General features: G+C 39.6%; 1 protein-coding gene across 13 annotated transcripts in view; it reads right to left on the bottom strand.

Annotated features, from left to right (window-relative positions):
- nrcam (neuronal cell adhesion molecule) overlaps window positions 1-13,020 on the bottom strand; it is a 58,996-nt gene that overhangs the window by 21,139 nt on the left and 24,837 nt on the right. For all 13 annotated transcript variants that reach the window (XM_023350096.1, XM_023350091.1, XM_023350090.1 and 10 more), the window contains exon 2: window positions 11,160-11,205. The gene's annotated coding sequence lies outside the window, so the exon portion shown is untranslated. The remainder of the gene's footprint in view (window positions 1-11,159; window positions 11,206-13,020) is intronic.

The raw sequence follows: 13,020 nt of genomic DNA, 5'->3' as shown, positions 1-13,020 counted from the left end.
CACAAAGGATTATTCTAATATTTATAACGTAATTATGAATCTTGTGAATAGAAATACAATTGACCATGTGGACAAAAGTTACAGCAGCATAGCCATCAGTGCCTTTGTGGTTTACACATAATATAACACATGACCAAAAATAACAGAGTTTTAAAATAAAAGGATTCCGGTGTGCATGTAGATGCCTTGGTAGAGTCTAAATCAAACAGACAGTGCTTCTATAAACACAGACTGATTTTAAAACATCTATAAACATTTACTCTCTAATATTAATACAATTCATTTACAACTTTTTTTTGTGTGCTAAATTTCAACATGACACGCCGTAAGACAAGCACTTTCAACTGGCCAGTCTTGTGGTTATCCAATAATTCTGCCAGTGCAGAGGCTCTGGCAGAAGGAGCCGTCAAAACAAACTTGATTCAGGATTCGCTTTCCTAAACAACCCTGTCCGTGGGTCTGTCCCCGTCCCCATTATCCAACAAATTGAGAAACAGTCACTTGAGTGTTTTACCATCCAGGTTGATTAGTTTTCTCAAACTTCCACCAGTTAATTGAGCATTAGCCTCCAAACGGGCAACCACTCGTCCATACAATGTGCACAGCTGAGACGCCCCACATGCTTAGAGAAGACATGTACGAACATTCAGCTGGGCAAAAAAACAGAACAAACAATGCTGCTCCAGATACAGCTGCATGCATACTGGCACATGCATGCACAAAAAACCCCCCAAAAAAACTCCACATCACCAGAACCATCCTGGGTAGCGTGTCAGATGAGCTCTCGTTTCTACCGGGTAGAGGATCACCAACGGATATGAGCTGATGCGTCACAAACGTAGCGTAATCATGCTAGCTTATTCACTATTGCTTGCGGTTCACAAACTATGCTTTAGTAGACCTTAACTTATGAGCAGACTTAAATGGCTACAGTGACTGACACATATACATGTCTGCTAAGCAAAAATGACTACAGGCTTTGATCCTCTTGAGTCAATAGGCATGTTAAAATGTCTGATCAATATTCACTCTATCGGACAGGCTATTTAATTTATTGACTGAGAATCAAAGAATAAAACGTAGAAATTTATCATAATTCCCATGTTCCTCTTCTATTTCTACTTCCTGTTCCCTTCCAGCTCATGCTCTCTTGCAAGCTGGGCAGCATACATAATCAAACTGAGACAGACCTCTTTTATTCTTTCTGTGTCACAAATATTTTTCTCACTAGCTAAAACACAACAACAAACAAAAAAACATCCAAAAAATTGTCCACTTTGGAGATCATTTAGCAGATAAGCAAAGGACATTTGCTTGGTTTGATTTTCAAGAAGCCAGCACATTTAGCATTTGCATCAGGGCGCATTAAAAGGCATCATCAGGTATGTGGATGCTTGCAGACCGTTGGTCGATGTAATGCAATTGCCTGGCATGTGGGTTGTAAGAATGTCACAGCGGCTCAACGGTGGAACAAATGGGTACATCAGAGCGTATCTGTTTTAAAGCATCCAGTTGCCAAACGCAGACCATGACTGCCAGCAAGCGTTACATAGTCAAGAGTTCAGCGCCTACCATCTGGTTAAGAATAATGGACTCTTTACAATACTAAGTATCATCCTGCACCCTGTCTAAAAGACCGCCATTAATCAGACTAACAGTTAACTGAAACCGTGCGCAGCCTGCCATAAACACCAGAGCAGATGGTTTCATTTAGAGTGCAGACGTAGTTGGGAGGTATAAACTGATGACAAGAGGCAACATCATCTTTTCTAAAGAAGATTTTGTTCTTCATTAGTCCCTTACTAAAAGTTTTGTGCATGTATATTGGCACCACGGGGTGAGGTCCAGTTGGGCAAATGTTGCAAAGAGGGACAGTTGCATTACTCCTGGTGTTGTGGCACCAGAAGCCATGGGATAGAAACTTTAAGGAGCTCTGAAACACAGCTCAATGTCAGTGATGTAGTGCTCTCACCTTCAAAAGGAGAGAACAAAAACTGTGTATAAACCAAGCGATCTACACCTACATTCTCTGACATAGAACGCCAAAGACGAGGTCTTGCTGTTTTCTCTAACAAATGACTCTAAATGAACCTTAAAAAGCACAAAATCAACAAAATGTATAGCATCAGTAATAAAATGGATGAGGTCATGTGAGTGTAAAGCCAGTGTTAGAGTAATAAAGTAGACAAACTGAAGAGGCAAGTCATTCATGCAATCAGAATATGATAGGGGCTTAGGATACTGAAGCCTTCAAAGGCATCTGAAGGTGAAATGATCGTAACACATGATTAAACCCAGGTCAGTTACTGCTCTGTAGGGCAGAGGCATTGAGAGAGAGAGAGAGGTTATGAATACACACAGAGGTTTTATCCTACTGAAGCTAGGCAGTGAGTGCGAGCTAACACAACCCCAGGACACAGCTAATTACGCCGACACGTCCTATTGAGTATTACTCTCACCGGGGGGATGAAAAGCATGCATAAAGAGGGTAACATCACTGAATACATTACAGACAGTTCATGGATGCTAAAGCTCTTAATCTCTTTGTTAACAAAAAAAAAGGGAGAGAAAAAAACACATTGCAATATGATTACATAAATGTAGCATCTTATGTTCAGATTAATTACAGTAACGCCCCATGCAGCTGCAGCAGACACAATCCTGCAACATCAGCAGCAGTTACACTGAGCTGTGCTGAGCTTTGCAACACACCGAAAAAGAAAACAAGAGTAGAAGAAATGCAATACTTTAAAAAAAAAAAAAATAAGCCGTCCTAAATATAAAATGAATTCCAGTTTTGGCTCTATCAAAAGACAAAATGTGTAAACAATCATCCAATAGCATTCATTCTCATTAGGACATAGCTCTGAACTTTGATGGGAGGATTCTAACAATCAACAAATGAATAGGCTTTGATTACAAACTACGTTTTCTAGCTCTGAATGTTTGGAATTATTTTCTCTCTGGAAGGTGAGCCTCCACACCAATCTCAAGTTGCTGGTGCATTTTTTCTTCAAGTGCTGCCATGTGTTTAGATCTACAGTATATTTAGCTCAATTCATCTCAACATAAGAACTGAGGAAAACAAGCCCACAGCATTGTGCTACCAAAAAACACAAATAAAATACATAGAAATTTGTCACCGTAACCTCACAAAATGTAAAACAGTTCGAGATGTTATATAATTTTGCAAAGCAATGTTCATCTGCGGTACGTTCAGATGTATAAATATAGCAAACATGAACTTTTACCCTCTTACAAAAACAATACTCCTTCACTTGTTTTGTTTTTCGTTCTCAGCAGAATTGACAATATTAATGTGTTTATGTGGCCTGCTGAGTGAACTTCTCAGAGTTAAAGGGTAAGAACCACGGAGGCTGTGCTGCGTAGTGTGGTGGAAGACATTATTCACACAATTACACAAACGTGCACAACATTCGTCCTATTGGTAAAAGGAGAATTCCTGGATGAACATTTTCTTAGAAGCTGCAAGGAAAAAGCAGCTATGATAATAACAGCCGAATCAGTGGGATGACTTCAGCAAGCGGGAAGGTCATCGCTCTTCATCCTTTATCCTTTTACCAACTCTGAGGTCAGAAAAACCACGAAGCTCTCGCTTTAAGTTGTAATTGATTTACTTCACTGGATGCTTTGTCGTGACTTTTTTTTTTTTGCTCTCCTTTCCAAAAACGAACCCATTAGCATGATAGTTTACTGCCACAATAACAATGGCTACGTTCTTTCAAGTTTAAACTTGCACAATGGATACTACTGGTGCTATAAAGTCATATAAACACATACTGATCAGCTCTCCAGCCTAAAGAATAGTGCAACAGAAAGTGGGTACATCCAGCTTACATGAAGCTCAAACTGGTGTCTAAGACATAATAAAGTGAATGATGACGAAATGTTTTGTCTGTTTTTGATCAACCCTGTGTGTCATTTGTACCTGCCCACTAAAGTATGCTAGGAGGTCTCTGCAGATATTCATATACTGCCCAGATGTTTGTGCAAACACTGGATGTACTGGATGCGCCAACAAAAACCATAATAGTCTCATATAGACAGTTGTGTCAAACACACAGCAGGTGAAAAAAGTTTACATAATGAGCAGCAAAGCGTATTTCAAAGTAATACAGAGTAGAGAGCTGCTGCCCCCCCCAAATGAGGATATGTTATCTCTTCGGACAAGGATTTAAAAACTTCATTGATATAAATTATGTTATTCCTTCTTTTCAGTTCTTTTCTTCAGCTCCTTATTTGAGCAGACGAAACCATTATCGCCCCCTAAGAGGTTGTAGTAAAATATGTATATCTCTAACTGGAGTGAAGTTGCTTAGCAGAGCTAAAAATAGTACCAATAGACGCTCGTTCTTGTTCACAGGGTCCTTCTGGCTTGTTTACACTGACATAAGGTGGTACGTTCTTTAAGTGGTGACGTCAGGCAAACCTGCAAATCTCAACTAAAATCCTTTAAAGGACCGTAGATCTTCTAATTATTGCTTAGACAAGCAATAATTACGACCAGAAGACAGTACTCTCTTCGTTCTTGCCTAAATGTTCTAGATCAAAATAAGCAACATCTCTTAAAGCCGTCAAATGTACTGCCGTGAACTACTAAGCCCCTCAGTTTGTAAAGCCTAAAGCAAGCTACTATGCTGGTCACTCCTCAGCCCTCAGTCACTAACAGATACTGAAAGATCGCAGGCGGATATGACAGATGAAGGAGGAGAAAAAGGGAGGCAGGAAGAGGATTGCAGGGAGGGATGGAAAACAATGATTTGCAGTCACGTTAAATCACAGCGACACAGATATTTATGTGACAGTGTACTGACTCAGACTCTGTTCAGCAGGATTGGACCAAAAGTTCAGAACATGCTTAGCTATCTACTTGCATGGAGCTGATCTCTCAAAAACAAAATTTGTATTCTTCCCCCGCCTTCTTCTTCAAATACCCTCTGAACCACTGAAAACATAATCCATCAGCTACTCCTGTAGCGTCTGAGAAACTCCCACCAAACAGCATTTATTTAAGAAATTACAGTCACAGCAAGAGGCTAAACCAAAACAATGAAATGAAAACTATAAGAAAGGGAGCACAACCTGGAAGAACTTCAAAACTAAATCTATGAATGCCTGAATGAATAATCTTAACTTGGATTTAAATAACTTTAATATATATATAATATACATATTTGCTGTTTTTATAAATATCAGTAGTGATTTAAGGTGCCACAGCAAGGGTAAACATTTGTCTCCTATCATTTCCTCAAAGGTATACCTCAGGGAAGATTAATTAGATCATATCCTTTTTCCAAATACCATTTGATTATTTATGAAAAGCTCTCACTAGTTTCTAGGATAAAATTTCCTGCATAATAAGTGACAATGGGATCAATGACATTATTGATTTTGCTTAATCTCTGCTCTGTACACAAGGCGATCTATGCCTAAGCAATTTTGTTATTTGGTTTTAACTCCTGAAACCCGGCAACAGCTGTTAGCAAAGGCGATTTATTCTTTGCCTTCAATAAAATAAAACAATGCACTGCAAATATCAAAGGAAAACCAATATTTAATATTTATTATGGCAACCACACAGATTATAAACTTCTGGACGAGTTCATTTATGGTCCATTTTATGGATTTAAGACGCAATTTCAGGATTTCTTACTGTCCCAAAGCTGCCGAATGACACTAAGGATGAGGGTCATACACTTTTATGTTGATTCTACTTTCAGCTTTACTTTCAACTTGCAATGCCGCCAAAATACACAAGACATTAACAAATTTAGACCAATATTGAAGGTCTTTGTGATTCCCTACAAAAATGCAAACAGAGGACCGTGACTGTTTATTTCTCTTGTAATATAAATGACAGTTGGGCAGTTGTATTCTGGAACATGTTTTGCAGCTGTGATTCATCAACAGATGAAGACGATGTAGAAGATCTCAGTGTTGTAAGCGTCAACCTACCACTAACTGGTCTTTGCAGACTCATCGACATTTCATGTGTCGATGTATCCTGATAACTGTCCTGCTGTTTTGTTGATTATTTGTTGAAAACAATAAATATAAATCTTTTTAAAAAAAAAGAAAGAAAAAAAATGCAGTCGTTTGTTCCTCTGTCAACCAATTTATCTCCATATGATCCAGATCTTGTTTCGCCTTTTCCTGTCAAGTTGGCAAACTCACTCCAGCCAACAGACATGTTGCAAGTGTTAGATTAAAAAAAAAAAAAAAAATTCTTAGGAGCAAAACATTGCCTTGACTGTCAAGAAAGATAACAGGTGGCATTTTTCTACTAATCTGCCTTGACAGGGGACACTTTTCATGCAAAATGTATCTTTTTACGTTAGTATTATTTACTTAGTACATAATATGCATCGTGTAGTTTGGATTATGATGCTTTCTATCTAGGCTATAAAGGAAAGCAATGAAAATCCTGTATTCATTCTCAAATTTAAGGGAAGCCAGGCAGGATGTTAAATAACAGGGTTAAAACATGAGGCTGAGGATTTTCACTACAGCAAAGACAAATGGATGTGAACAGATTTTAAAACTAAACTGATGGTTGTCTCCAGGAAAATGCATAAATGTTCAAACAACAGATTCAGCAACCGAGTTCATCCATTTTATGCATTTTTAAGGCAGGACATAGTTTGTAAGCTTATCTTTGTTGTTTTGCAAAAACAAATAAGTCAAAACGCATTTAAATCTAAAAGACCCCTCTGACTTATAAGTGACATCTTTTTTTGTTTTGTTGCCCTGAGCCTGTGGTTTCAAATGTTGGCACCAAAAGGATTCATCTGCTGACTTCATCTAAAGCCATCACCTTTGTTGGATATTATGTAGCTTTTGCTTCACCAACATCATCTCTTCCCGACAAAAAAAAAGAAAGACCGACACAACTGGCAGGTCCCTTTGTCGCCCACAGCTCCACAACCGGATCACACTGAGCCACCTAATCAAAACAAACTATCTCAGCTTCTTTTACATGTGCAAACAACCCCCCCTCCCCGCGCGCACACACACACACAGGACCTTGGTTTTTCGGTTCAGTTTTTCCAGCAGCATCCACAGAAATCCCCCCCACCCGGTGCCTGCTTTTCTCTGAGGCTTTGTGATGTGCTGATGGTCAGCATGCCCCCATGCCCTGACGGCCCCCACCCGCTCCTCTGACGCTGACCCATGGGGGCTTTTGTCCTTCTGCATTGTTTACCACTGCAATAATGCTGAAACGGCAGGGGTCTCCCAGGGTACAAAGTGACACCTCTGGGCAATAACATAAGAGACCACAGCTCCATCATATATACTTAATATCTGGTGCCTGTAATAAGGCATGGCACATCATTTCATTTGTAAAAGAAAAAAAAAATAAACTGCAGATTTTATTGCATAATGGCAATAGTGTAACGCCGACTGCAATTAAAAAAGAATAAACTGTGTTATCTTTGACTTAAATGGCGAAGCATGCATAAAATGAGACGTATACATTTGTAAGGGAGCAAAAACCTTTCCACAGCACTTCATGTCCATTTATTAGTAAGTCCGAGTGTGGATTCATTTTTGACCTTGTGAGCTTTTAAAAGAAGCGAACAGCAAGACATCTATTGATCTCTCTCTGGGGCGTCCAAACGCTAAACGTGGCCAAATGTCAACTTAGGGGCAATATTGACCTGCGAAGGCATTAAGATTTAAACAGTTAAGCACCCATCAAGTGGACATGCACAGCAGGTGGTTGAGAGACAGAAATATATGTTTGAAAACAATATGATTGTGTTTTTGCATATACTGTATGTATACCATAGCACCCTGATGATTGGAGCTAAATCCAACAGACTGATTAGGAATCTGATTCGTTTTCACAAGCAGAAAACAAAAACGGAGGACTTTTTCTTTTGTTGGCGATACCAATAATGAGTTTAAAAGTCAATCTTCTGTGATCCTGTGTACAACTTCTACAGCTGCCATTAGGGCCATTTTGATAGAGCAAGGCAAGGCAGGAAAGAGGACAGTGTTCTCTGCTGCCTGTCAGAATTTCTAAAAGCCCTCTTTAGGATGATGGCATGATTTATGTAAGAGTTTTTCCAATTCAAGTCTTCTGCATGATTTAGCTAACACTATATGCAGAGCGTCTTGGCTGACATAATACAACTGGGGCTACTGATAAGCCATGATACGGGCACCATAGAGGTATGCCTGCATGAGACAAAGTTTTGGAAAAGGTTTTCTGATAATAATGACACTGAGTGTTGCATTGTTTATGTTCAATATGGAAGCAGTATTTACAATTTTTGTTTTTTTTACTTTTAATTCTGTTAACTGCATTTTCTTTAACACTTTCATTTTTGTAAGGCACTGTATTCATGTATAATGCACCGTTTTCATCCAACGTCCAGTTATAGTGCGATATTCAGACAATCGTACACATTCAGTGGGCAGCAGAAATCTGTTTGTTTGCTGCCTGAGGCCTGGCTGTGGATGTGCCAGTGGGCACATGCGAGTGTGTTCAGCTCTGAATGTGCGCCTTGCATGTCTAAAGTCATCTCTTCAAACATTTGCAGGCAGAGTCAGTGCAGCGGCTGGCTCCGTCCATCACTGGTTGTTGTTTGCCAAGTCACGTGAAATACTGAGCAGAAATGAGACGCATAAAAAACTTTATTTCTCGCTGTGTTGACTTTATTTTTTCCTTTCAGGAAAGCAGGATTACAAAATCGGATCTGAGAAAAGTGCCAAGCTAAATTTTTTGGGGGGGTCAAATTCCTTTTTTTATATTTACTTCAAAGTAAATGATTACAGTCATCATGTCCTAATGTTTCCTAAAAACAATACCTAAAGGTAGTGTGTTCACATTAAAAACTACTGGTCCGAGCACCGAACCCTGGCAAACTGAACATAACACGAGCACAATAAGATATATTGGATAAAATTTACATAAATCATTTAACCGCTACATTTTAATTAATACATTTCTTTACAAAAAGAAATGTATTCTTTTTGTGCACTGTAATCTTGGGAAATAAAATAGTGTTGTGTAAAATCGGAATGAAAACATTTGGACATTTCACAGTCAACAGCTGAAGAACAGAAAAGAAAAATCCTTTGAGATGTACCTCTTCACTGCATTTATTTTTAATTGATTATAAAGTCAAAGCATTAGTTTAGAAAATATCACAAGGACCTGCCATCACTGTAAATCTTCATGGGTATCATCCCACACTCGGAAAATTGTAGACTTTGACTGGTTTTGAAGAAAGAAGCATATAAAGAGCTTGCACATTAGATTGCAAGCTCTAAAATCCATATGAATTTCATTTCAATGCGGCATGACTATGGATATGTGCTGTAAATCCTTCTGGGCCTGTAAACAAGCCAAGTCTCATTGGTATTCCTGGGTGCTACTGCAAAGCGAAAAGGTATTGATGAGCCACGATACACGTGGCCTTGCTATGTGACTTGGGGCTGCACGGCAACATGATTTACTGTGTGCAGTCCTCAGGATTTGGATATGCTCATCTTTCAGAGCAACAGTGTCACGAGATTTTACGGTTGTTGAACACCAATATTTCATGTATGTTTTCTTGTTGCATTAGTGGCACAATCAAATAAACTAGCTGGCTGACAGCGACATTGTCGTTAGCACCCAAGTGTAATGATGGATACAGAACTGGGAAGGCCAAATACAGGGCAGAGGAAGCTAAAGCGCTAACAGGAGTGAAAAGGGCATGATGGGAAAGTGGGGGCAGAAGGTGCAAGGGGGGAGGTTTCCAACTGACGGTGTTATGGCAGTGTAACAAGCTGGCATGGCCACTTGCCTCCTCCACCCATCTGTTCATCAGGATTACTCATGTAGAGGAGAGAGAAAGAGAAAGCTGGGGCTCCGCAGAACAGAGATTCGCCATCACTCCGAGCGACACCTGAAAGTGAACCACTTCTCTACGACTTCTACGCACTAGAACAAACCCCTGCGAAAATGACTCGCAGTGCAAGTTGTGGCTCAGTACGAGCGAGTGTCCTCATGAGACTGTTCAGAAAACAATGATGGTAATTAAACATGGAAACATAACAGTGGCGTGTTATGCAATACTGCTGTACAGCATGCTCGACTTACTAAACCATTGCTCCCGGCCGGCAGATTGGTTTTATGGGGTTTCCACATGGCCGATTTTATATGCATTTCCATTCAGCGCGTCTTACCACAGTGTTGCTAGAGAGAACTTGAGACTAGTGGATATTTGATTGCTGTGATGTGTGTTTGTTGTACCTTTGTGAAATGAGTGTGTGCAGTGTGGTCAGCAGCAGGAGAGCAGCAGGTGACGCCAGGACATGCGGCTCGGATTTTTCCAGTCATATTCAAACTGTGTTCAAACACGTGCTTGTCCTCTCATCTCTCAGGCAAATTTCTATTTTGCATCCATGTCATTTCATGGAAATGAAAGCAATCGCGAAAAGCAATTGGAATGCAATCGAATAATGTTAAAATATTCTTATTATAGACATTATATGCTATAATGTCTATAATAAATTCTGTTTGTGAAAGATTATAAGTCCCTCCGAATGCTTTGGGCTCTGTTCACATCTGAAAATCAAATCAATAGCAAATATTGCTTAATCCAAGCTTTTTTTTTCCCCTTCACAATGTGTTCACCTTTATTTTGTGAGTGGTTTTTCTTCTTCTTTTTTTTTTTCAAACATTCACCATCTGCAGTTTGCAGAGGTAAAACTGCAGATGCTACAAATCACTACTCAGCACTTTCCAGCTGAACTTCTGTATTTGAAATACAGCAACTTTAAGAAAATGCAGTACAACTGCCAGAAGGTCTTCCTGAGATCGGACCAGGCACCTTTCTAACTCTATGCTCAACCATTCAGAAACAGATGCTATGGTAACTGTGACCCAGTGCCAACAGGGTGCACGCTTTCACAGTGAAATACAATCATCACAATGATGCCAAACGAAATAAAGCACCAAAAAAAGAGAAGAAAATATACGCAAGAAGGTATGGCAATACCCTAAAACAGCACATCCAGTAGATTTATATACCCAGAACATTTCAAAACATCTCAAAACATCCCCCAGGACAAATGAACCTGAGTTGCTTTTATGTATCTCTAGTCAACTTGCCAAAACTACTAGACAGTGATCTTTGACTCACCTGTTTGGAGTTAATCCCAGCAGTTTGTTGTAATGCTGTGTCAGACCTGCAAACACAGACAAAGATGTAGTGAGACTTGATGTTTTCAACCCCAGTAAAAAAAAAAAATCTGTTGGTTGACAAGACATTAATGAGGCTCTTGGAAATAAAACTACACTGAAAAAGTATATAACAAGGGAGGTACCAATAAATCTTGACTTTGATAAGTATCCTGAGAGACAGAGAACAAGCACAAGGGGAGGACTGTTCCACGTTTTTATCCGTGATGCAGATTTCGCACGATGATCAAAGATGTCCGCACTGTTTTTGGAATGATAGCTTTGTGCGCCATCATGCAACAATCTAATGGGGACAGCAACAAAAACTCCTGCTAGCAATTAAAACCAAGAATTTTGGTTTTGTGTAGAGGTTTGACTGAAAGCTGGAATAAAAAAAAAGAGGAAAAAAGGTTGTTGTGTAATATTTACCTAGTTCTATTTTTGTTTTTATTTTTTTACATCCAATTTGTAAATTGTCTCTCAATTTAAATTGAGAGACAGGAAAAGGCCAAACGGAAAAAAAAAGAGCCAGCACTTCTTAAGTGGTACCAATTAACAACATCTGACTTTCTTCACCGCATCATGCCATTTATATTATTATTTAGACATTTTCTGATAGAATTTAAGATAGCCAATCAGCATAATAATAGAAAAATGGGTTAAAATTAGTCATCACAGCAAACAGATCTTAATTCTTTCACTTTCTATAGCCATGGTTGACCAGAAGCTGCTGAATAATATGTGCACATCTTCCTCCCTCCCCAGAGAATACTCAGTAAATTACTATTTCTTGCTGAATACATGGCCTTTAATCAGCCACAATGTCCCTCTGTCACTTTTATTATTTCTACCTCCGTCAGGGCGCATACTAACATAAAATCCACCCAAACCGAACACACACACACACACACCCACACACGCACACACGCACACACGCACACACACACACACACACGCACACACGCACACACGCACACACGCACACACGCACACACGCACACACACACACACACACACACACACACACACACACACACACACACACACACACACAATGCCCCTTCCACCTCCAACAAAGAGGCTACCCTTCGTGACCACAAATGCATTATCATAATCTCCAGAGGGACCGTTCATTCATCTCACATTAGCAAACAAGCAAAAACATAAATTATAAACAATAAAATAAAGCGTGCTTAGTTGGACGTGGAGCTTTAAAACTGATGAGACTGAATCATCTTTCAAAAACAAACAAAAAGAAAAACTAAGTAAAACTCAAATGAAATTTTTATTGGTTTATCTTCCTGGTGAAGGTCTACAGCATATGCTAGCAACAGAACCGAATGATCTGAATTACAACAGCTAGAATCGATTAAGCTCTGCGCTCTCGACTGATCTGCTTTGAACTTGGACTGCATTGATGTTATCTGAGCAGAACTGAAGCAAGCCGAGCCGAAACAAGAGAGGACAAAGATAAGGATAAGGGAGAAAAGTGGGGTGAGGGGGAGAAAAAAGTGTGAGATCCTAATGAATAGAGACAGAAGCGCACAGAGACATCAGAAAACTGTAGCTAGAGGCGAACGCGGGGATCGTGGGAGAAAGACTTAGTTTGAGATGGACAGAAAAGGGTAGAGGAGGAACAAACATAAAAAAATGAAGAGCAAGCGGAAACATGCATTATTAAGGAGCAAATCTAAAAGCGCTTCATCATCAGAGTGAAGGAGGGAAGGCAAGAGGAGGGGGGGGGAGACTCAAAGATGAAATGTGACAAGAGAAAAGCTGGGAAAGGGCATAAAAACCAAGCAAAGCTGACCCAATATGTAAAC

Source organism: Xiphophorus maculatus, chromosome 17 (assembly GCF_002775205.1).
Source record: "Xiphophorus maculatus strain JP 163 A chromosome 17, X_maculatus-5.0-male, whole genome shotgun sequence".
NCBI classification, from domain to species: Eukaryota; Metazoa; Chordata; class Actinopteri; order Cyprinodontiformes; family Poeciliidae; genus Xiphophorus; species Xiphophorus maculatus.
Note: the sequence above shows the minus strand (reverse complement) of the source record. Positions and strands in the feature narration are given on the sequence as shown.